This window comes from Oncorhynchus gorbuscha, linkage group LG18 (assembly GCF_021184085.1).
Source record: "Oncorhynchus gorbuscha isolate QuinsamMale2020 ecotype Even-year linkage group LG18, OgorEven_v1.0, whole genome shotgun sequence".
NCBI lineage: Eukaryota > Metazoa > Chordata > Actinopteri > Salmoniformes > Salmonidae > Oncorhynchus > Oncorhynchus gorbuscha.
The window spans coordinates 80,840,670-80,865,250 of NC_060190.1; positions in this window are offsets into that span (position 1 = coordinate 80,840,670).

Consider the following 24,581-nt stretch of genomic DNA (forward strand, 5'->3'; position numbering starts at 1 on the left):
CAGAGTAAACGGCCTGCTCCTCAGTCCCAGTTACTAATATATGCATATTATTATTAGTATTGGATAGAAAACACTATGAGGTTTCTAAAACTGTTTGAATGATGTCTGTGAGTATAACATAACTCATATGGCAGGCAAAAACCTGAGAAGAAATCCAAACAGGAAGTGGGAAATCTGATGTTGGTCGATTTTTCAACCCAGCCCCTATTGTAGATACAGTGGGATATTGGTTATGTTGCACTTCCTAGGGCTTCCACTAGATGTCAACAGTCTTTAGAACTTTGAGGATTCTACTGTGAAGTGGGGGCTCATAAGGGCTGTTTGAGCCCGGTGTCTGGCAGATTGCCACAGGCTCTGAGGCGCGGTCACGAGAGAGTTAGCTCTCGTTCCATTGCTTTTCTACAGACATAGGAATTCTCCGGTTGGATGTTTTATGTTAAAAACATCCTAAAGATTGATTACATACATTGTTTGACATGTTTCTACGGACAGTAACGAACATTTTGTCTGCAACTAGGGCATGCGCTTTCATGACTTTGGATTTGTTAACCAAACGTGCTAACAGAAGTTGCTCTTTGGACATAAATGATGGACATTATCGAACTAAATCAAACATTTAATATGGAACTGGGATTCCTGGGAGTGGATTCTGATGAAGACCATCAAAGGTAAGTGAATATTTATCATGTTATTTCTGACTAGTTGTCTGAAGGCTGTACTCAGATTATTGCATGGTTTGCTTTTTCCATAAAGTTTAAAAAAAATCTGACACAGCGGTTCCATTAAGGAGTTGTGTATCTATATTTCCATGTCTAACAATTGTATTTTCATCAACATTTATATTGAGTATTTCTGTAAAATGATGTGGCTCTCTGCAAAAGCACCGGATGTTTTTGGAACTAGTGAACATAACGCGCCAATGTATACTGAGATGTTTTATATAAATATGAACTTTATCGAACAAAACATATATGTATTGTGTAACATGAAGTCCTATGAGTGTCATCTGATGAAGATCATCAAAGGTTAGTGATTAATTTTAGGTAGATAGGGGTAAATTGACTAGACAACAGCGTAGATAATAAACAGTAACAGCAGTATACTGTAGGTAGGGGTAAAGGATAGATAATAGACAGTAACAGCAGTATACTGTAGGTAGGGGTAAATGATAGATAATAGACAGTAACAGCAGTATACTGTAGGTAGGGGTAAAGGATAGGTAATAAACAGTAATAAACAGGTGGGGTAAAGGATAGGTAATAAACAGTGGCATACTGTAGGTAGGGATAAAGGATAGATAATAGACAGTAACAGCAGGGTACTGTAGTAACAGCAGTATACTGTAGGTAGGGGTAAATGATAGATAATAGACAGTAACAGCAGTATACTGTAGGTAGGGATAAAGGATAGATAATAGACAGTAACAGCAGTATACTGTAGGTAGGGGTGAATGATAGATAATAGACAGTAACAGCAGTATACTGTAGGTAGGGGTAAAGGATAGGTAATAGACAGTAACAGCAGTATACTGTAGGTAGGGGTAAAGGATAGATAATAGACAGTAACAGCAGTATACTGTAGGTAGGGGTAAAGGATAGATAATAGACAGTAACAGCAGTATACTGTAGGTAGGATAGATAATAGACAGTAGCAGCAGTATACTGTAGGTAGGGGTAAAGGATAGATAATAGACAGTAACAGCAGTGTACTGTAGGTAGGGGTAAAGGATAGATAATAGACAGTAACAGCAGTGTACTGTAGGTAGGGGTAAAGGATAGATAATAGACAGTAACAGCAGTATACTGTAGGTAGGGGTAAAGGATAGATAATAGACAGTAACAGCAGTATACTGTAGGTAGGGGTAAAGGATAGATAATAGACAGTAACAGCAGGGTACTGTAGGTAGGGGTAAAGGATAGATAATAGACAGTAACAGCAGGGTACTGTAGGTAGGGGTAAAGGATAGATAATAGACAGTAACAGCAGGGTACTGTAGGTAGGGGTAAAGGATAGATAATAGACAGTAACAGCAGGGTACTGTAGGTAGGGGTAAAGGATAGATAATAGACAGTAACAGCAGTATACTGTAGGTAGGATAGATAATAGACAGTAGCAGCAGTATACTGTAGGTAGGGGTAAAGGATAGATAATAGACAGTAACAGCAGTATACTGTAGGTAGGATAGATAATAGACAGTAACAGCAGTATACTGTAGGTAGGGGTAAAGGATAGATAATAGACAGTAACAGCAGGGTACTGTAGGTAGGGGTAAAGGATAGATAATAGACAGTAACAGCAGGGTACTGTAGGTAGGGGTAAAGGATAGATAATAGACAGTAACAGCAGGGTACTGTAGGTAGGGGTAAAGGATAGGTAATAGACAGTAACAGCAGTATACTGTAGGTAGGGGTAAAGGATAGATAATAGACAGTAACAGCAGTATACTGTAGGTAGGATAGATAATAGACAGTAGCAGCAGTATACTGTAGGTAGGGGTAAAGGATAGATAATAGACAGTAACAGCAGTATACTGTAGGTAGGATAGATAATAGACAGTAACAGCAGTATACTGTAGGTAGGGGTAAAGGATAGATAATAGACAGTAACAGCAGGGTACTGTAGGTAGGGGTAAAGGATAGATAATAGACAGTAACAGCAGTATACTGTAGGTAGGGGTAAAGGATAGATAATAGACAGTAACAGCAGGGTACTGTAGGTAGGGGTAAAGGATAGATAATAGACAGTAACAGCAGGGTACTGTAGGTAGGGGTAAAGGATAGATAATAGACAGTAACAGCAGGGTACTGTAGGTAGGGATAGTAAAGGATAGATAATAGACAGTAACAGCAGGGTACTGTAGGTAGGGGTAAAGGATAGATAATAGACAGTAACAGCAGGGTACTGTAGGTAGGGGTAAAGGATAGATAATAGACAGTAACAGCAGGGTACTGTAGGTAGGGGTAAAGGATAGATAATAGACAGTAACAGCAGGGTACTGTAATAGGTAGGGGTAAAGGATAGATAATAGACAGTAACAGCAGGGTACTGTAGGTAGGGATAATAGACAGTAAAGGATAGATAATAGACAGTAACAGCAGGGTACTGTAGGTAGGGGTAAAGGATAGATAATAGACAGTAACAGCAGGGTACTGTAGGTAGGGGTAAAGGATAGATAATAGACAGTAACAGCAGGGTACTGTAGGTAGGGGTAAAGGATAGATAATAGACAGTAACAGCAGGGTACTGTAGGTAGGGGTAAAGGATAGATAATAGACAGTAACAGCAGGGTACTGTAGGTAGGGGTAAAGGATAGATAATAGACAGTAACAGCAGGGTACTGTAGGTAGGGGTAAAGGATAGATAATAGACAGTAACAGCAGGGTACTGTAGGTAGGGGTAAAGGATAGATAATAGACAGTAACAGCAGGGTACTGTAGGTAGGGGTAAAGGATAGATAATAGACAGTAACAGCAGGGTACTGTAGGTAGGGGTAAAGGATAGATAATAGACAGTAACAGCAGGGTACTGTAGGTAGGATAGATAATAGACAGTAACAGCAGGGTACTGTAGGTAGGAGTAAAGGATAGATAATAGACAGTAACAGCAGGGTACTGTAGGTAGGGGTAAAGGATAGATAATAGACAGTAACAGCAGGGTACTGTAGGTAGGGGTAAAGGATAGATAATAGACAGTAACAGCAGGGTACTGTAGGTAGGGGTAAAGGATAGATAATAGACAGTAACAGCAGGGTACTGTAGGTAGGGGTAAAGGATAGATAATAGACAGTAACAGCAGGGTACTGTAGGTAGGGGTAAAGGATAGATAATAGACAGTAACAGCAGGGTACTGTAGGTAGGGGTAAAGGATAGATAATAGACAGTAACAGCAGGGTACTGTAGGTAGGGGTAAAGGATAGATAATAGACAGTAACAGCAGGGTACTGTAGGTAGGGGTAAAGGATAGATAATAGACAGTAACAGCAGGGTACTGTAGGTAGGGGTAGGATAATAGACAGTAGGGGTAAAGGATAGATAATAGACAGTAACAGCAGGGTACTGTAGGTAGGGGTAAAGGGGTAGGATAGATAATAGACAGTAACAGCAGGGTACTGTAGGTAGGGGTAAAGGATAGATAATAGACAGTAACAGCAGGGTACTGTAGGTAGGGGTAAAGGATAGATAATAGACAGTAACAGCAGGGTACTGTAGGTAGGGGTAAAGGATAGATAATAGACAGTAACAGCAGGGTACTGTAGGTAGGGGTAAAGGATAGATAATAGACAGTAACAGCAGGGTACTGTAGGTAGGGGTAAAGGATAGATAATAGACAGTAACAGCAGGGTACTGTAGGTAGGGGTAAAGGATAGATAATAGACAGTAACAGCAGGGCACTGTAGGTAGGGGTAAAGGATAGATAATAGACAGTAACAGCAGGGTATGTGATGAGTCAAAAGAGATGCGTGCTAAAAGTGTCAATGCAGATATTCCGGGTAGCTTTTGGTTAAAACTACTTAAAAACTATTTATCAGTCTTTTTAGCTTGTGGGTAGAAGCTGTTCAGGGTCATTTTGGTTCCAGACTTGCTGTGGTTTACTGATCTGACTGTTTTAGGGGATATTTTAGTCCAGACTGAAAGATTCAGAGCTTCCGGAAGGTTCTGCTCATGTGTACATGTAATATTCTCTACTTTACGCTCAGATCATAGTTGGATCAAGTTGAATCCATGTCTGATTCAAGATCTCACATAAAGATCACAGTATTATACATAACAGAACTGAATATCATAACGATACCGTAAGACAAACAAATCGATCTTGAATGATAATTCTTCAACTTTTACTAGGGGAGGACACCTGCCTCCTCTCATTGAAGCCACGGAAGTTCAAGGCCGACCGCGGTAATTGTTAGCAGAAAACAGGATCCCCCATTATAGTGAATGTAAAAATGGCAATGTTTGTTGTACAATTTTCATGTAAATGTAAATGAAAAATATTTTTCAAACGACAATCATGGCATCAATATTTACTTCTAAATACACCGGATGTATCTCCTCTAACTAATTCTTTTAGAATCAAACACAGAAGTTATAAGGATAATAATGTCTCCATGACACGCAAAATATCGGGAAATATCACATTTACATAAGTAATTCAGACTCTTTGCTATGAGACTGAAATGTATTGTCTCAGGTGCATCCTGTTTCCAATGATCATCCGTGAGATGGTTCTGCAACTTGATTGGAGCCCACCTGTCGTAAATTCAATTGCCACTCACACGTAGTTGACGCTTATTTTCAGGCTTCACAGTAGAAGCCTTCTGTCTCCACCCTGATTGTAAATCAGAGGCTGTTAAGCCAACAGAGTGTCTAAAATGGCAACCTATTCTATACAGTAAACTACTTTTGACCAGATTCCTCATAGGGAATATAGTGCTATTTCTGACAACACATCCTGGGAGAGGTTTATTTCGAGCTAGAGGAAGGGGTGTACACGTGTCACACTGATGTTTCTATCTGGAGAGAGAGATTCATTCTGTCTTTTGTCTGAGCTGCAGAATGAAAATGGCTTCCGGTCTGAGCATCAGATATGTGATGTTGCTTTTGAGCCACAAAAATAAAATAGAAGAAGGGTCAGTGGTGACAGGTTTAGGACAGTCCCACGCCATCACTGGCATTGTGCTCAGCTCTGTAAGAATAGACTAAAACTCAGCTCTGCTTCTCCTCAGCCCTGCCTCTGCTCTGCCTCTGTTCTGCCTCTGTTCTGCATCAGCTCTGCTCTACCTCAGCACTGCCTCTGTTCTGCCTCTCCTCTACCTCAGCCCTGCCTCTGTTCTGCCTCAGCCCTGCCTCTGTTCTGCCTCTCCTCTACCTCAGCCCTGCCTCTGTTCTGCCTCAGCCCTGCCTCTGTTCTGCCTCTCCTCTACCTCAGCCCTGCCTCTGTTCTGCCTCAGCCCTGCCTCTGCTCTGCCTCTGTTCTGCCTCTGCTCTACCTCAGCCCTGCCTCTGTTCTGCCTCTGCTTTACCTCAGCCCTGCCTCTGCTCTACCTCAGCCCTGCCTCTGCTCTACCTCAGCCCTGCCTCTGCTCTACCTCAGCCCTGCCTCTGCTCTGCCTCTGCTCTACCTCAGCCCTGCCTCTGCTCTACCTCAGCCCTGCCTCTGTTCTGCCTCTGCTCTACCTCAGCCCTGCCTCTGCTCTACCTCTGCTCTGCCTCAGCTCAGAGGATATAAAGAGCTAGCAGACATAACCAGCCTGGAGGCTGTACACTTCACTGGATTTAAAATGGGGGGAGAAAGGAGGGAGTGGGGAGGATATATATTTTTATTTCTGCTCTATCTGGTCAGTTTGATTAGAAGTACATCAGAGAGAAGCCATTACTGAAGTGTTGCACGTGACAAACGCCAAAATAAATTCAAAATCGACACTTCTTGGTGTTGATGACCCTGTCTGTCAAAATGTTCTCCTCTTTTGCCATGACCAGAGGTAGAATTCAGTATACTGTAAAATTAAACATTTGAAAACTCAAGTATTACATTTCTTCCATTTTTAAATCGTTGCAATTACATGTAATTCTATTGAAATAACCTCTGAACTCTTGTCTGAAATTATCATATTAATTAGTTGAGAATACAATACTGTAATAGCCTACATAAATAACAAGGGGATGTGCTCTCAACTGGCTCGCTGCTGCCAAACTTAATCTTCTGATAAAGCTTTGGTGATAAACATACGTTTCAAAGTGGTCATCATGAGCCAAACCCTTTATCGATTGTCCAGACAACTTGGCGAATGTATTGAGCAGGACAATCAAATCAAATGGAGAAAAGCACAGTTTTTTTTTAAATGTTTCAAAATACAAGGTTTATAGGCACAACAAGCACTTCTCTCTTGTTCTGTGCGTCACGGCTGGAACGGATGCAATTCTATTGTCAAAATCAACGCCACAACCAATAGCATTTTACCGCTAAGACCAGCTTTGGGTTGGTCGTAAACATTCCCACCAGCACGTACTGAAATAGCCACGTTTTGGCAAACGTTTTTAAGGACAAACCTTCGATATTGCCACCCCCTCCCACCTCAGAGCAAGCAAACTCATATAAGACATGCAAATTACCAATCTTGGTGCTAGGGTTTGAACATAAGAATGGTGCTGGCTAGGGCCTCCCGGGTGGCGCAGTGGACTAGGGCACTGCATCGCAGTGCTAGCTGTGCCACCAGAGACTCTGGGTTTGCGCCCAGGCTCTGTCGCAGGCGGCCACAACTGGGAGGTCCGTGGGGCGACGCACAATTGGCCTAGCGTCGTCCGGGTTACGGCGGGTTTGGCCGGTAGGGATGTCCTTGTCTCATCGCGCACCAGCGACTCCTGTGGCGCGCCGTGCACGCAGTGCACGCTGAGGTAGCCAGGTGCACGGTGTTTCCTCAGACACATTGGTGCGGCTGGCTTCTGGGTTTAGATGCACGCTGAGGTCGCCAGGTGCACGGTGTTTCCTCAGACACATTGGTGCGGCTGGCTTCCGGGTTTAGATGCACGCTGAGGTAGCCAGGTGCACTGTGTTTCCTCAGACACATTGGTGTGTCTGGCTTCCGGGTTTAGATGCACGCTGTGTTAAGAAGCAGTGCGGCTTGGTTGGGGAAGTGTTTTCGGAGGACGCATGGCTCTCGACCTTCGTCTCTCCTGAGCCCGTACAGGAGTTGTAGCGATGAGACAAGATAGTAATTACTAACAATTGGATACCACGAAATTGGGGAGAAAAGGGGGTAAAAAAAATAATTTAAAGAATGGTGCCAGCTTTAACAGATCAACTGTGTGTTAGATATTTGCCTTGGCTTTAATGCCAGTTGAAAATGGAGCACGACACTGCAGCCCTGATTTGCTTAAAACTAGTGTAGCAAGGCATCATGGATCATCAGTTATCAGTCCTTGACTCTGTCATTTCTCCCCCCAGCGTTCTTTAACTTTATAAAGGGGCCGTGAATTCATTCTTAGGGCTTTGTGTGTCCAGTGTACTATGAAATGCACTAAATGCTAAGGATTGAATAGCTATCTGCACTTCTTTTCACATCTCCTGGCCTCGAGAAGGTCTGCTATTATTCTGCTTCAGAGAGAAGGGACTTGGGGCTAAGGATGACCTATACTGCGGAAGGATTACTTAAGGACTGTTATTTTAAAAAACGAGTTGTGTAAGAATCTGATATTTCCTATGGCTTGATATATGTTTTGACCGTGTTTCAAGTCAATCGATTGTCGACGTAAATACAGGGTCTAAACAGGTAGAGGACAGTGTGATGGTCTAAGCAGGTAGAGGACAGTGTGATGGTCTAAGCAGGTAGAGGACAGTGTGATGGTCTAAGCAGGTAGAGGACAGTGTGATGGTCTAAACAGGTAGAGGACAGTGTGATGGTCTAAGCAGGTAGAGGACAGTGTGATGTTCTAAACAGGTAGAGGACAGTGTGATGGTCTAAGCAGGTAGATGACAGTGTGATGGTCTAAGCAGGTAGAGGACAGCGTGATGGTCTGAGCAGTTAGAGGACAGTGTGATGTTCTAAACAGGTAGAGGACAGTGTGATGGTCTAAACAGGTAGAGGACAGTGTGATGGTCTAAGCAGGTAGAGGACAGTGTGATGGTCTAAGCAGGTAGAGGACAGCGTGATGGTCTGAGCAGTTAGAGGACAGTGTGATGTTCTAAACAGGTAGAGGACAGTGTGATGGTCTAAGCAGGTAGAGGACAGTGTGATGGTCTAAACAGGTAGAGGACAGTGTGATGGTCTAAGCAGGTAGATGACAGTGTGATGGTCTAAGCAGGTAGAGGACAGCGTGATGGTCTGAGCAGTTAGAGGACAGTGTGATGTTCTAAACAGGTAGAGGACAGTGTGATGGTCTAAACAGGTAGAGGACAGTGTGATGGTCTAAGCAGGTAGAGGACAGTGTGATGGTCTAAACAGGTAGAGGACAGTGTGATGGTCTAAGCAGGTAGAGGACAATGTGATGGTCTAAGCAGGTAGAGGACAGTGTGATGGTCTAAGCAGGTAGAGGACAGTGTGATGGTGTATGTAGAGGACAGTGTGATGGGTGGGTCATCAAAGCTTTGATTAGATTGATGTCATTCTAAGTTATAAAAAAAAACATGCCTCACAGAAAATGTTGTTCTTAAAAGTTGTGTCATTGTAAGGGCTTGATTTAATCCAGATGTTCAGCGCTATAGATGTCTTCAAGGATGTTGCCAGGACCAACTGAGAACCAGACAAAACCTCCAGGGGACCATGACAACGTTCCTGACCAACCGAGAACTAGACAAAACCTCCAGGGGACCATGACAACGTTCCTGACCAACCGAGATCTAGACAAAACCTCTAGGGGACCATGACAACGTTCCTGACCAACCGAGAACTAGACAAAACCTCCAGGGGACTATGACAACGTTCCTGACCAACCGAGATCTAGACAAAACCTCCAGGGGACCATGACAACGTTCCTGACCAGCGGAGATCTAGACAAAACCTCCAGGGGACCATGACAACGTTCCTGACCAACCGAGAACTAGACAAAACCTCCAGGGGACCATGACAACGGTCCTGACCACTTTAGACAACCATTTTTGGTTGCAGTTACGTCCCTTTGGGACCATCACGCAACATCCTAATGACTGGTAACGTTACAATTAAAAAGGTTCTGACATGGTCTCCAGGGGACCATGAAAATGTTCCTGACCAACTGAGAACTAGAGAAAACCTCCAGGGGACCATGACAACGTTCCTGACCAACCGAAAACTAGACTAAACCTCCAGGGGACCATGACAACGGTCCTGCTAACATACAGAGAACCTAACAAAGGTCTCCCAGAGAACGTTGTGAAACGTGTCCTTGCGGTCATCGAATGCCCCACAGATAACGTCGTATCAGAACCGAATAGGAACCTTTAAAAAAATATTCCGTAACGGATATTATACCCAACTATAACATTATACTGCGACCTGTACTGAACGTCCTCTTGTAGTCCTGAGTTTAACGTCAAGCTTTAATGTTTCTAGAATGTTCTAACATTTTTTCAATTTTCGCCTAAAAGGACATACCCAAATCTAACTGCCTGTAGCTCAGGACCTGAAGCAAAGATATGCATTTTCTTGGTACCACTTGTAAGGAGAATATAACACATTAGATCTGCTAAAAGATAATACAAAGAAAAATAAGTGTTTTTGTATTTTTTGTACCATCAAGCAAAAGGCCATAATGTATTATTCCAGCCCAGGTAAAAATGTAGATTTTGGCCACTAGATGGCAGCAGTGTATGTGCAAAGTTTTAGACTGATCCAATGAACCATTGCATTTATGTTCATATTTTGGTATCAAGACTGCCCAAATGTGCCTAATTAGTTTATTAATATCGTTTCATGTTCAAAACTGTGCACTCTTCTCAGACAATAGCATGGTATTCTTACACTGTAATAGCTACTGTAAATTGGACAGTGCAGTTAGATTAACAAGACTTTAAGCTTTCTGCCAAATTCAGATATGTCTATGTCCTGGGAAATGTTGTTGTTACTTACAACCTCATGCTAATCGCATTAGCCTACGTTATCTCAACTTCCCGAGGGGGACTTAAATGGGGACCCACAGACCATCATAGATGAACACACAGACCAGCATAGATTAACACACAGACCACCATAGATTAACACACAGACCAACATAGATTAACACACAGACCAACATAGATTAGCACACAAACCACTATAGATTAACACACAGACCACCATAGATTAACACACAGACCACCATAGATTAACACAAAGACCACTATAGATTAACACACAGACCAACATAGATTAACACACAGACCACCATAAATTAACACACAGACCACCATAGATTAACACACAGACCACCATAGATTAACACACAGACCACCATAGATGAACACACAGACCACCATAGATGAACACACAGACCACCATAGATTAACACACAGACCACCATAGATTAACACACAGACCACCATAGATTAACACACAGACCAACATAGATTAACACACAGACCACTATAGATTAACACACAGACCACCATAGATTAACACACAGACCACCATAGATTAACACACAGACCACTATAGATTAACACACAGACCACCATAGATTAACACACAGACCACCATAGATTAACACACAGACCACCATAGATTAACACACAGACCAACATAGATTAACACACAGACCACCATAGATTAACACACAGACCACCATAGATTAACACACAGACCACCATAGATTAACACACAGACCAACATAGATTAACACACAGACCACTATAGATTAACACACAGACCACTATAGATTAACACACAGACCACCATAGATTAACACACAGACCACTATAGATTAACACACAGACCACCATAGATTAACACACAGACCACCATAGATTAACACACAGACCACCATAGATTAACACACAGACCACCATAGATTAACACACAGACCACCATAGATTAACACACAGACCACCATAGATTAACACACAGACCACCATAGATTAACACACAGACCACCATAGATTAATTCAATGTCTTGATTTATGAGGCCTATGTTAGCTCTCCAAACACCCAAATCAATCCCAGATGATCCTATTGGACATGGACATGCGTAGAAATGGAAATTGTGTCAGTGGAGGCTCCTCAGAGGAGACACGGGAGTACCATCCTCCTCAGTGAATTTCACAAAAATACAAATATTGAAAATATGTCAAAAGAGATCATTTTTAGATAAAATTACACAAAATGTATTCACATCACCTAAATGAATTGATTAAAATACTGTTTTGCTGTAGCCTCAACAGCACTCTGTGAGGTAGCACCATGCTGTAGATGGAGGACAGCTAGCTTCCATCCTCCTCTGAGTACATTGACTTCAATACAAAACCTAGGAGGCTCTTGGTTCTCACCCCCTTCCATGGACTTACACAGTAATTATGACAAATTCCCGGAGGACTTCCTCCAACCTATCAAAGCTCTTGCAGTACGAACTGACATGTTGTCCAACCAATAAAATGATCAGAGAATTAATCTAGTACTGAAAGCATAAGCTACAGCTAGCTAGCACTGCAGTTCATAACATGAGTTGAGTAGTTTATTTCACCTTTATTTAACCAGGTAGGCTAGTTGAGAACAAGTTTTCATTTACAATTGCGACCTGGCCAAGATAAAGCAAAGCAGTTCGACACATACAACGACACAGAGTTACACATGGAGTAAAACAAACATACAGTCAATAATACAGTATAAACAAGTCTATATACAATGTGAGCAAATGAGGTGAGATAAGGGAGGTAAAGGCAAAAAGGCCATGGTGGCAAAGTAAATACAATATAGCAAGTAAAACACTGGAATGGTAGTTTTGCAATGGAAGAATGTGCAAAGTAGAAATAAAAATAATGGGGTGCAAAGGAGCAAAATAAATAAATTAATTAAATACAGTAGGGAAAGAGGTAGTTGTTTGGGCTAAATTATAGGTGGGCTATGTACAGGTGCAGTAATCTGTAAGATGCTCTGACAGTTGGTGCTTAAAGCTAGTGAGGGAGATGAGTGTTTCCAGTTTCAGAGATTTTTGTAGTTCGTTCCAGTCATTGGCAGCAGAGAACTGGAAGGAGAGGCAGCCAAAGAAAGAATTGGTTTTGGGGGTGACTAGAGAGATAAACCTGCTGGAGCGTGTGCTACAGGTGGGAGATGCTATGGTGACCAGCGAGCTGAGATAAGGGGGGACTTTACCTAGCAGGGTCTTGTAGATGACATGGAGCCAGTGGGTTTGGCGACGAGTATGAAGCGAGGGTCAGCCAACGAGAGCGTACAGGTCGCAATGGTGGGTAGTATATGGGGCTTTGGTGACAAAACGGATTGCACTGTGATAGACTGCATCCAATTTGTTGAGTAGGGTATTGGAGGCTATTTTGTAAATGACATCGCCAAAGTCGAGGATTGGTAGGATGGTCAGTTTTACAAGGGTATGTTTGGCAGCATGAGTGAAGGATGCTTTGCTGCGAAATAGGAAGCCAATTCTAGATTTAACTTTGGATTGGAGATGTTTGATATGGGTCTGGAAGGAGAGTTTACAGTCTAACCAGACACCTAAGTATTTGTAGTTGTCCACGTATTCAAAGTCAGAGCTGTCCAGAGTAGTGATGTTGGACAGGTGGGTAGGTGCAGGTAGCGATCGGTTGAAGAGCATGCATTTAGTTTTATTTGTATTTAAGAGCAATTGGAGGCCACGGAAGGAGAGTTGTATGACATTGAAGCTTGCCTGGAGGATTGTTAACACAGTGTCCAAAGAAGGGCCAGAAGTATACAGAATGGTGTCGTCTGCGTAGAGGTGGATCAGAGACTCACCAGCAGCAAGAGCGAACTCATTGATGTATACAGAGAAGAGAGTCGGTCCAAGAATTTAACCCTGTGGCACCCCCATAGAGACTGCCAGAGGTCTGGACTGCAGACCCTCTGATTTGACACACTGAACTCTATCAGAGAAGTAGTTGGTGAACCAGGCGAGGCAATAATTTGAGAAACCAAGGCTGTCGAGTCTGCCGATGAGGATGTGGTGATTGACAGAGTCGAAAGCCTTGGCCAGATCAATGAATACGGCTGCACACTAACCCTAACCCTAACCCTAATATGTTGGTTATCTTGTTATTAGCCCCACCCTTCAGCTCCATTCAACCCCTCCCATCTGTCTCTCAACACCATCCAGTCCCACCCTTCAGCTCCATTCAACCCCTCCCATCTATCTCTCAACACCATCCAGTCCCACCCTTCAGCTCCATTCAACCCCTCCCATCTATCTCTCAACACCATCCAGTCCCACCCTTCAGCTCCATTCAACCCCTCCCATCTGTCTCTCAACACCATCCAGTCCCACCCTTCAGCTCCATTCAACCCCTCCCATCTGTCTCTCAACACCATCCAGTCCCTCAGCTCCATTCAACCCCTCCCATCTGTCTCTCAACACCATCCAGTCCCTCAGCTCCATTCAACCCCTCCCATCTGTCTCTCAACACCATCCAGTCCCACCCTTCATCTCCATTCAACCCCTCCCATCTGTCTCTCAACATCATCCAGTCCCACCCTTCAGCTCCATTCAACCCCTCCCATCTATCTCTCAACACCATCCAGTCCCACCCTTCAGCTCCATTCAACCCCTCCCATCTATCTCTCAACACCATCCAGTCCCACCCTTCAGCTCCATTCAACCCCTCCCATCTGTCTCTCAACACCATCCAGTCCCACCCTTCAGCTCCATTCAACCCCTCCCATCTGTCTCTCAACACCATCCAGTCCCTCAGCTCCATTCAACCCCTCCCATCTGTCTCTCAACACCATCCAGTCCCTCAGCTCCATTCAACCCCTCCCATCTGTCTCTCAACACCATCCAGTCCCACCCTTCATCTCCATTCAACCCCTCCCATCTGTCTCTCAACACCATCCAGTCCCACCCTTCAGCTCCATTCAACCCCTCCCATCTATCTCTCAACACCATCCAGTCCCACCCTTCAGCTCCATTCAACCCCTCCCATCTATCTCTCAACACCATCCAGTCCCACCCTTCAGCTCCATTCAACCCCTCCCATCTATCTCTCAACACCATCCAGTCCCACCCTTCAGCTCCATTAAACCCCTCCCATCTATCTCTCAACACCATCCAGTCCCACCCTTCAGCTCCATTCAACCCCTCCCATCTATCTCTCAACACCATCCAGTCCCTTCAGCTCCATTCAACCCCTCCCATCTATCTCTCAACACCATCCAGTCCCTTCAGCTCCATTAAACCCCTCCCATCTATCTCTCAACACCATCCAGTCCCACCCTTCAGCTCCATTCAACCCCTCCCATCTGTCTCTCAACACCATCCAGTCCCACCCTTCAGCTCCATTCAACCCCTCCCATCTGTCTCTCAACACCATCCAGTCCCACCCTTCATCTCCATTCAACCCCTCCCATCTGTCTCTCAACATCATCCAGTCCCACCCTTCAGCTCCATTCAACCCCTCCCATCTATCTCTCAACACCATCCAGTCCCACCCTTCAGCTCCATTCAACCCCTCCCATCTATCTCTCAACACCATCCAGTCCCACCCTTCAGCTCCATTCAACCCCTCCCATCTGTCTCTCAACACCATCCAGTCCCACCCTTCAGCTCCATTCAACCCCTCCCATCTGTCTCTCAACACCATCCAGTCCCTCAGCTCCATTCAACCCCTCCCACCTGTCTCTCAACACCATCCAGTCCCTCAGCTCCATTCAAGCCCTCCCATCAGTCTCTCAACACCATCCAGTCCCACCCTTCATCTCCATTCAACCCCTCCCATCTGTCTCTCAACATCATCCAGTCCCACCCTTCAGCTCCATTCAACCCCTCCCATCTATCTCTCAACACCATCCAGTCCCACCCTTCAGCTCCATTCAACCCCTCCCATCTATCTCTCAACACCATCCAGTCCCACCCTTCAGCTCCATTCAACCCCTCCCATCTGTCTCTCAACACCATCCAGTCCCACCCTTCAGCTCCATTCAACCCCTCCCATCTGTCTCTCAACACCATCCAGTCCCTCAGCTCCATTCAATCCCTCCCATCTGTCTCTCAACAACATCCAGTCCCTCAGCTCCATTCAACCCCTCCCATCTGTCTCTCAACACCATCCAGTCCCACCCTTCATCTCCATTCAACCCCTCCCATCTGTCTCTCAACACCATCCAGTCCCACCCTTCAGCTCCATTCAACCCCTCCCATCTATCTCTCAACACCATCCAGTCCCACCCTTCAGCTCCATTCAACCCCTCCCATCTATCTCTCAACACCATCCAGTCCCACCCTTCAGCTCCATTCAACCCCTCCCATCTATCTCTCAACACCATCCAGTCCCACCCTTCAGCTCCATTAAACCCCTCCCATCTATCTCTCAACACCATCCAGTCCCACCCTTCAGCTCCATTCAACCCCTCCCATCTATCTCTCAACACCATCCAGTCCCTTCAGCTCCATTCAACCCCTCCCATCTATCTCTCAACACCATCCAGTCCCTTCAGCTCCATTAAACCCCTCCCATCTATCTCTCAACACCATCCAGTCCCACCCTTCAGCTCCATTCAACCCCTCCCATCTGTCTCTCAACACCATCCAGTCCCACCCTTCAGCTCCATTCAACCCCTCCCATCTGTCTCTCAACACCATCCAGTCCCACCCTTCATCTCCATTCAACCCCTCCCATCTGTCTCTCAACATCATCCAGTCCCACCCTTCAGCTCCATTCAACCCCTCCCATCTATCTCTCAACACCATCCAGTCCCACCCTTCAGCTCCATTCAACCCCTCCCATCTATCTCTCAACACCATCCAGTCCCACCCTTCAGCTCCATTCAACCCCTCCCATCTGTCTCTCAACACCATCCAGTCCCACCCTTCAGCTCCATTCAACCCCTCCCATCTGTCTCTCAACACCATCCAGTCCCTCAGCTCCATTCAACCCCTCCCACCTGTCTCTCAACACCATCCAGTCCCTCAGCTCCATTCAAGCCCTCCCATCAGTCTCTCAACACCATCCAGTCCCACCCTTCATCTCCATTCAACCCCTCCCATCTGTCTCTCAACATCATCCAGTCCCACCCTTCAGCTCCATTCAACCCCTCCCATCTATCTCTCAACACCATCCAGTCCCACCCTTCAGCTCCATTCAACCCCTCCCATCTATCTCTCAACACCATCCAGTCCCACCCTTCAGCTCCATTCAACCCCTCCCATCTGTCTCTCAACACCATCCAGTCCCACCCTTCAGCTCCATTCAACCCCTCCCATCTGTCTCTCAACACCATCCAGTCCCTCAGCTCCATTCAACCCCTCCCATCTGTCTCTCAACACCATCCAGTCCCTCAGCTCCATTCAACCCCTCCCATCTGTCTCTCAACACCATCCAGTCCCACCCTTCATCTCCATTCAACCCCTCCCATCTGTCTCTCAACATCATCCAGTCCCACCCTTCAGCTCCATTCAACCCCTCCCATCTATCTCTCAACACCATCCAGTCCCACCCTTCAGCTCCATTCAACCCCTCCCATCTATCTCTCAACACCATCCAGTCCCACCCTTCAGCTCCATTCAACCCCTCCCATCTGTCTCTCAACACCATCCAGTCCCACCCTTCAGCTCCATTCAACCCCTCCCATCTGTCTCTCAACACCATCCAGTCCCTCAGCTCCATTCAACCCCTCCCATCTGTCTCTCAACACCATCCAGTCCCTCAGCTCCATTCAACCCCTCCCATCTGTCTCTCAACACCATCCAGTCCCACCCTTCAGCTCCATTCAACCCCTCCCATCTATCTCTCAACACCATCCAGTCCCACCCTTCAGCTCCATTCAACCCCTCCCATCTATCTCTCAACACCATCCAGTCCCACCCTTCAGCTCCATTAAACCCCTCCCATCTATCTCTCAACACCATCCAGTCCCACCCTTCAGCTCCATTCAACCCCTCCCATCTATCTCTCAACACCATCCAGTCCCTTCAGCTCCATTCAACCCCTCCCATCTATCTCTCAACACCATCCAGTCCCTCAGCTCCATTAAACCCCTCCCATCTATCTCTCAACACCATCCAGTCCCACCCTTCAGCTCCATTCAACCCCTCCCATCTATCTCTCAACACCATCCAGTCCCACCCTTCAGCTCCATTCAACCCCTCCCATCTATCTCTCAACACCATCCAGTCCCACCCTTCAGCTCCATTAAACCCCTCCCATCTATCTCTCAACACCATCCAGTCCCACCCTTCAGCTCCATTCAACCCCTCCCATCTATCTCTCAACACCATCCAGTCCCTTCAGCTCCATTCAACCCCTCCCATCTATCTCTCAACACCATCCAGTCCCTTCAGCTCCATTCAACCCCTCCCATCTGTCTCTCAACACCATCCAGTCCCACCCTTCAGCTCCATTCAACCCCTCCCATCTATCTCTCAACACCATCCAGTCCCTTCAGCTCCATTCAACCCCTCCCATCTATCTCTCAACACCATCCAGTCCCTTCAGCTCCATTCAACCCCTCCCATCTATCTCTCAACACCATCCAGTCCCTTCAGCTCCATTCAACCCCTCCCATCTGTCTCTCAACACCATCCATTTTGGATTTCTATTTGCCATATATTTTTTAATAATAAATAATATAATAATAATAAATGCCATTTAGCAGACGCTTTTATCCAAAGCGACTTACAGTCATGTGTGCATACATTCTACGTATGGGTGGTCCCGGGAATCGAACCCACTACCCTGGCGTTACAAGCACCATGCTCTACCAACTGAGCTACTGAAGGACCACTTTTTCAACAGTGCTGTGATTCTTGACAAAAGTACTGAACCGTTCTATTCTCATAGCTTCTACAGATTGTAAATTAAAAATATATTTTTTTGCTAAAATAATTTTTATGTTATTGATTGATTGACTACGGCTGTTCAAATCACCCATTATTGCTGTCTGCAGCGTTAGTTCTAGGCAAATGTTGCAATTCATCAGCCATTCCTGGACCTGTGACCAAAAACGAGCTACATATGGACAATACCAAAATAATCCCAAAATAAATGATCTAATGACTCTGCCTCCTCACAGCAGAATCAGCCCCCATATATACATAACATTCTATTGGTTGCAAGAATTTTGTAAATAGAAAAATGTGAAGTTTTGACTCCGTTGTTGTTTAGCGTATCAATTCATAAACCATGTGCCATGGAACATCGAAAATCTCTTACCAACTATTTTGCCATTTATATGGCACAGATGTCAGTTTTTTGGTCCTTAAATGAAATTGGTATATGTTTTTATTTATTACACTTTTCTTTAACCATTTATGTTCTTTAATACAGGGCCGACATACAAGTTCCTTACTTTTATCCCCTTCTACTTGCCTCTTCCATTTTATGTGGTAACGAAGACATTTCCATGTGTCTGTGTTAGCTGCATGTGTGACATCACTCCACCAGTCCTATTTAGGATATAATTCACACCAATTATACCTTTAAAAAAAAATCTTCAAAAGATGTTTGAATTTAACCATAATATTAGTTGTATTATTTGTTCTGTCTTTTCAGGATTAAACTGAAATTGCAACCAACTTTCTAAGGCTTATTTTTTAAAAAATAACGTTATTTTGGAGATAATTTCCTTTTCAAACAACTGAAAGTGAGCAGGTATAATCTGAATAAAGGGGAGGTTATAATCTGAATAAAGGGGAGGTTATAATCTGAATAAAGGAGAGGTTGTAATCTGAATAAAGGAGAGGTTATAATCTGAATAAAGGAGAGGTTGTGATCTGAATAAAGGGAAAAAGGCCATTCTTGAACATAGGATGAGACATTCTGTTATGCAGGTGAATGAGGACCCAAAAGCGACTTGGCGAAAACAGAGTCTTTAATCCAGTAAAGTAAATATTCAATACTCCTAGACAATTCTGAGCGGTAAATAAAACATAAAGAACAATTCCACTCGTAATGACGAGAACAGACTGGAGACTCGATCATAAACTGCAGGTTGCCTCGGGAAGGCACTTGACCGTAGCAGACTCAGACACCTGCTCACCACGCAGCATCTGAGGGAAACACGACACGACAGGGCGATACAAAGACACAGCACGGTGAATAATATACAAGGATCCGACAGGACAGAAACGGAAAACAAGGGGAGAAATAGGGACTCTAATCAGGGGAAAAGATAGGGAACAGGTGTGGGAAGACTAAATGATTGATTAGGGGAATAGGAACAGCTGGGAGCAGGAACGGAACGATAGAGAGAAGAGAGAGAGAGAGGAGGGAGAAAAAGGGGAACAACCTAAAAAGACCAGCAGGGGGAAAACGAACAGAAGGAAAAGCAAAATGACAAGACAATATAAGACAAAACATGACAGTACCCCCCACTCACCGAGCGCCTCCTGGCGCACTTAAGGAGGAATCCTGGCGGCAACGGAGGAAATCATCAATCAGTGAACGGTCCAGCACGTCCCGAGACGGAACCCAACTCCTCTCCTCAGGACCGTAACCCTCCCAATCCACTAAGTATTGGTGACCCCGTCCCCGAGAACGCATGTCCATGATCCTACGTACCTTGTAAATAGGTGCGCTCTCGACAAGGACGGGAGGGGGAGGGAAGACTAACGGGGGTGCGAAGAAAGGGCTTGACACAGGAGACATGGAAGACAGGATGGACGCGATTTGTCGCGGAAGAAGCTAGTCGCACAGCGACAGGATTGACGACCTGGGAGACACGGAACGGACCAATGAACCGCTGAGTCAACTTACGAGAAGCTGTCGTAAGAGGAAGGTTGCGAGTGGAAAGCCACACTCTCTGGCCGCAACAATACCTAGGACTCTTAATCCTACGTTTATTGGCGGCTCTCACAGTCTGTGCCCTGTAACGGCAAAGTGCAGACCTCACCCTCCTCCAGGTGCGCTCACAACGTTGGACAAACGCTTGAGCGGAGGGAACGCTGGACTCGGCAAGCTGGGATGAGAACAGAGGAGGCTGGTAACACAGACTACTCTGAAACGGAGATAACCCGGTAGCAGACGAAGGAAGCGAGTTGTGAGCGTATTCTGCCCAGGGAGCTGTTCTGCCCAAGACGCAGGGTTTCTGAAAGAAAGGCTGCGTAGTATGCGACCAATCGTCTGATTGGCCCTCTCTGAGACTGGGGATGAAACCCGGAAGAGAGACTACGGACGCACCAATCAAACGACAGAACTCCCTCCAAAACTGTGACGTGATTGCGGGCCTCTGTCTGAAACGGCGTCTAACGGGAGGCCATGAATTCTGAACACATTCTCGATGATGATTTGTGCCGTCTCCTTAGCGGAAGGAAGTTTAGCGAGGGAATGAAATGTGCCGCCTTAGAGAACCTATCGACAACCGTAAGAATCACAGTCTTCCCCGCAGACAAAGGCAGACCGGTAATGAAGTCTAGGGCGATGTGAGACCATGGTCGAGAAGGAATGGGGAGCGGTCTGAGACGACCGGCAGGAGGAGAGTTACCTGACTTAGTCTGCGCGCAATCCGAACAAGCCGCCACAAACGCGCGTGTCACGCTCCTGAGTCGGCCACCAAAAGCGCTGACGAATAGAAGCAAGAGTGCCTCGAACACCGGGATGACCAGCTAACTTGGCAGAGTGAGCCCACTGAAGAACAGCCAGACAGTGGAAACAGGAACGAAAAGAAGGTTACTAGGACAAGCGCGCGGCGACTGTGCATGAGTGCTTGCTTAACCTGTCTTTCAATTCCCCAGACTGTCAACCCGACAACACGCCCATAAGGAAGAATCCCCTCGGGATCAGTAGAAGCCACAGAAGAACTAAAAAGACGGGATAAGGCATCAGGCTTGGTGTTCTTGCTACCCGGACGGTAAGAAATCACAAACTCGAAACGAGCGAAAAACAACGCCCAACGAGCTTGACGAGCATTAAGTCGTTTGGCAGAACGGATGTACTCAAGGTTCTTATGGTCTGTCCAAACGACAAAAGGAACATAAACCACTGTGCCATTCGCCTAGGGCTAACGGATGGCGAGCAGTTCTTACCCACATCATAGTTGCGTTTAGATGGCGACAGGCGATGAGAAAAATAAGCGCAAGGATGAACCTTATCGTCAGACTGGAAGCGCTGGGATAGAATGGCTCCCACGCCTACCTCTGAAGCATCAACCTCGACAATGAATTGTCTAGTGACGTCAGGAGTAACGAGGATAGGAGCGGACGTTTCTTTAGAAGATCAAAAGCTCCCTGGGCGGAACCGGACCACTTAAAACACGTCTTGACAGAAGTAAGAGCTGTGAGAGGGGCAGCAACTTGACCGAAATACGAATGAAACGCCGATAGAAATTAGCGAAACCTAGAAAGCGCTGCAACTCGACACGTGACCTCCCACTCACTGACAGCTTGGACCTCGGAATCCATCTGAATGCCTTCAGCGGAAATAACGGAACCGAGAAAAGTAACGGAGGAGACATGAAAAGAGCACTTCTCAGCCTTCACGTAGAGACAATTCTCTAAAAGGCGCTGGAGAACACGTCGAACGTGCCTAACATGAATGTCGATGACGGTGAAAAAAAGGATATCTCAAGGTAGACAAAAACAAAGATGTTCAGCATGTCTCTCAGAACATCATTAACTAATGCCTGAAAAACAGCTGGCGCATTGGCGAGACCAAACGGCAGAACCCGGTACTCAAAATGCCCTTGTTAAACGCCGTTTTCCACTTCCCCCTCTCTGATGCGACGAGATGGTAAGCGTTACAAGGTCCAACTTTCACCTGGCTCCCTGCAGAATCTCGAAGGCTGATGACATAAGGGGAAGCGGATAACGATTCTTAACCGTTATGTCATTCAGCCCTCGATAATCCACGCAGGGGCGCAGAGTACCGTCTTTCTTCTTAACAAAAAAAAAACCCCGCCCTGGCCGGAGAGGAAGAAGGCACTATGGTACCGGCGTCAAGAGACACAGACAAATAATCCTCGAGAGCCTTACGTTCGGGAGCCGACAGAGAGTATAGTCTACCCCGAGGAGGAGTGGTCCCCGGAAGGAGATCAATACTACAATCATACGACCGGTGAGGAGGAAGGGAGTTGGCTCGGGACCGACTGAAGACCGTGCGCAGATCATGATATTCCTCCGGCACTCCTGTCAAATCGCCAGGTTCCTCCTGAGAAGTGGGGACAGAAGAAATGGGAGGGATGGCAGACATTAAACACTTCACATGACAAGAAACGTTCCAGGATAGGATAGAATTACTAGACCAATTAATAGAAGGATTATGATATACTAGCCAGGGATGACCCAAAACAACAGGTGTAAAAGGTGAACGAAAAATCAAAAAAGAAATAGTCTCACTGTGGTTACCAGATACTGTGAGGGTTAAAGGTAGTGTCTCAAATCTGATACTGGGAAGATGACTACCATCTAAGGCGAACATGGGCGTAGGCTTGTCTAACTGTCTGAAAGGAATGTCATGTTTCCGAGCCCATGCTTCGTCCATGAAACAACCCTCAGCCCCAGAGTCTATCAAGGCACTGCATGTAGCACCCGAACCGGTCCAGCGTAGATGGACCGACATAGTAGTACAGGATCTAGATGGAGAGACCTGAGTAGTAGCGCTCACCAGTAGCCCTCCGCTTACTGATGAGCTCTGGCTTTTACTGGACATGAATTGACAAAATGTCCATCAAATCCGCAATAGAGGCACAGGCGGTTGGTGATCCTCCGTTCCCTCTCCTTAGTCGAGATGCGAATACCTCCCAGCTGCATGGGCTCAGTCTCTGAGCCAGAGGAGGGAGATGGTTGCGATAAGGGAAACACCGTTGAGGAGCTCTCTTCCACGAGCTTGGTGACGAAGATCTACCCGTCGTTCTATGCGGATGGCGAGAGCAATCAAAGAGTCCACACTGGAAGGAACCTCCCGGGAGAGAATCTCATCTTTGACCACTGCGTGGAGTCCCTCCAGAAAACGAGCGAGCAGCGCCGGCTCGTTCCAGTCACTAGAGGCAGCAAGAGTGCGAAACTCTATAGAGTAATCCGTTATGGATCGATCACCTTGGCATAGGGAAGCCAGGGCCCTAGAAGCCTCCCTACCAAAAACTGAACGGTCAAAAACCCGTCATCTCCTCTTTAAAGTTCTGGTAATTGTTAGAGCAATCAGCCCTTGCCTCCCAGATAGCTGTGCCCCACTCCCCGGCCAGTAAGGAGTGAAATGAGTAAGCAACCCGAGCTCTCTCTAGAGTATGTGTTGGGTTGGAGAGAGAACACAATATCACACTGGGTGAGAAAGGATCTTACTCCGTGGGCTGCCCGGAGTAGCAAGGTGGGTTATTAACCCTAGGTTCCGGAGGCTCGGCAGACCAGGAAGACTCTGGAACTGTCCAGAGAGGTCGGAAACCTGAGCGGCCAGGTTCTCCACGGCATGGCGAGCCGCAGACAATTCCTGCTCGTGTCTGCCGAGCATGGCTCCTTGGATCTTGGCAGTGTTACCGTCTGTAGTCGCTGTCCATTCTTTGGTCGGATCCTTCTGTTATGCAGGTGAATGAGGACCCAAAAGCGACTTGGCGAAAACAGAGTCTTTAATCCATTAAAGTAAATATTCAATACTCCTAGACAATTCTGAGCGGTAAATAAAACATAAAGAACAATTCCACTCGTAATGACGAGAACAGACTGGAGACTCGATCATAAACTGCAGGTTGCCTCGGGAAGGCACTTGAATTTAGCAGACTCAGACACCTGCTCACCACGCAGCATCTGAGGGAAACACGACACGACAGGGCGATACAAAGACACAGCACGGTGAATAATATACAAGGATCCGACAGGACAGAAACGGAAAACAAGGGGAGAAATAGGGACTCTAATCAGGGGAAAAGATAGGGAACAGGTGTGGGAAGACTAAATGATTGATTAGCGGAATAGGAACAGCTGGGAGCAGGAACGGAACGATAGAGAGAAGAGAGAGAGAGAGGGAGAGAGAAAAAGGGGAACGAACCTAAAAAGACCAGCAGGGGGAAAACGAACAGAAGGAAAAGCAAAATG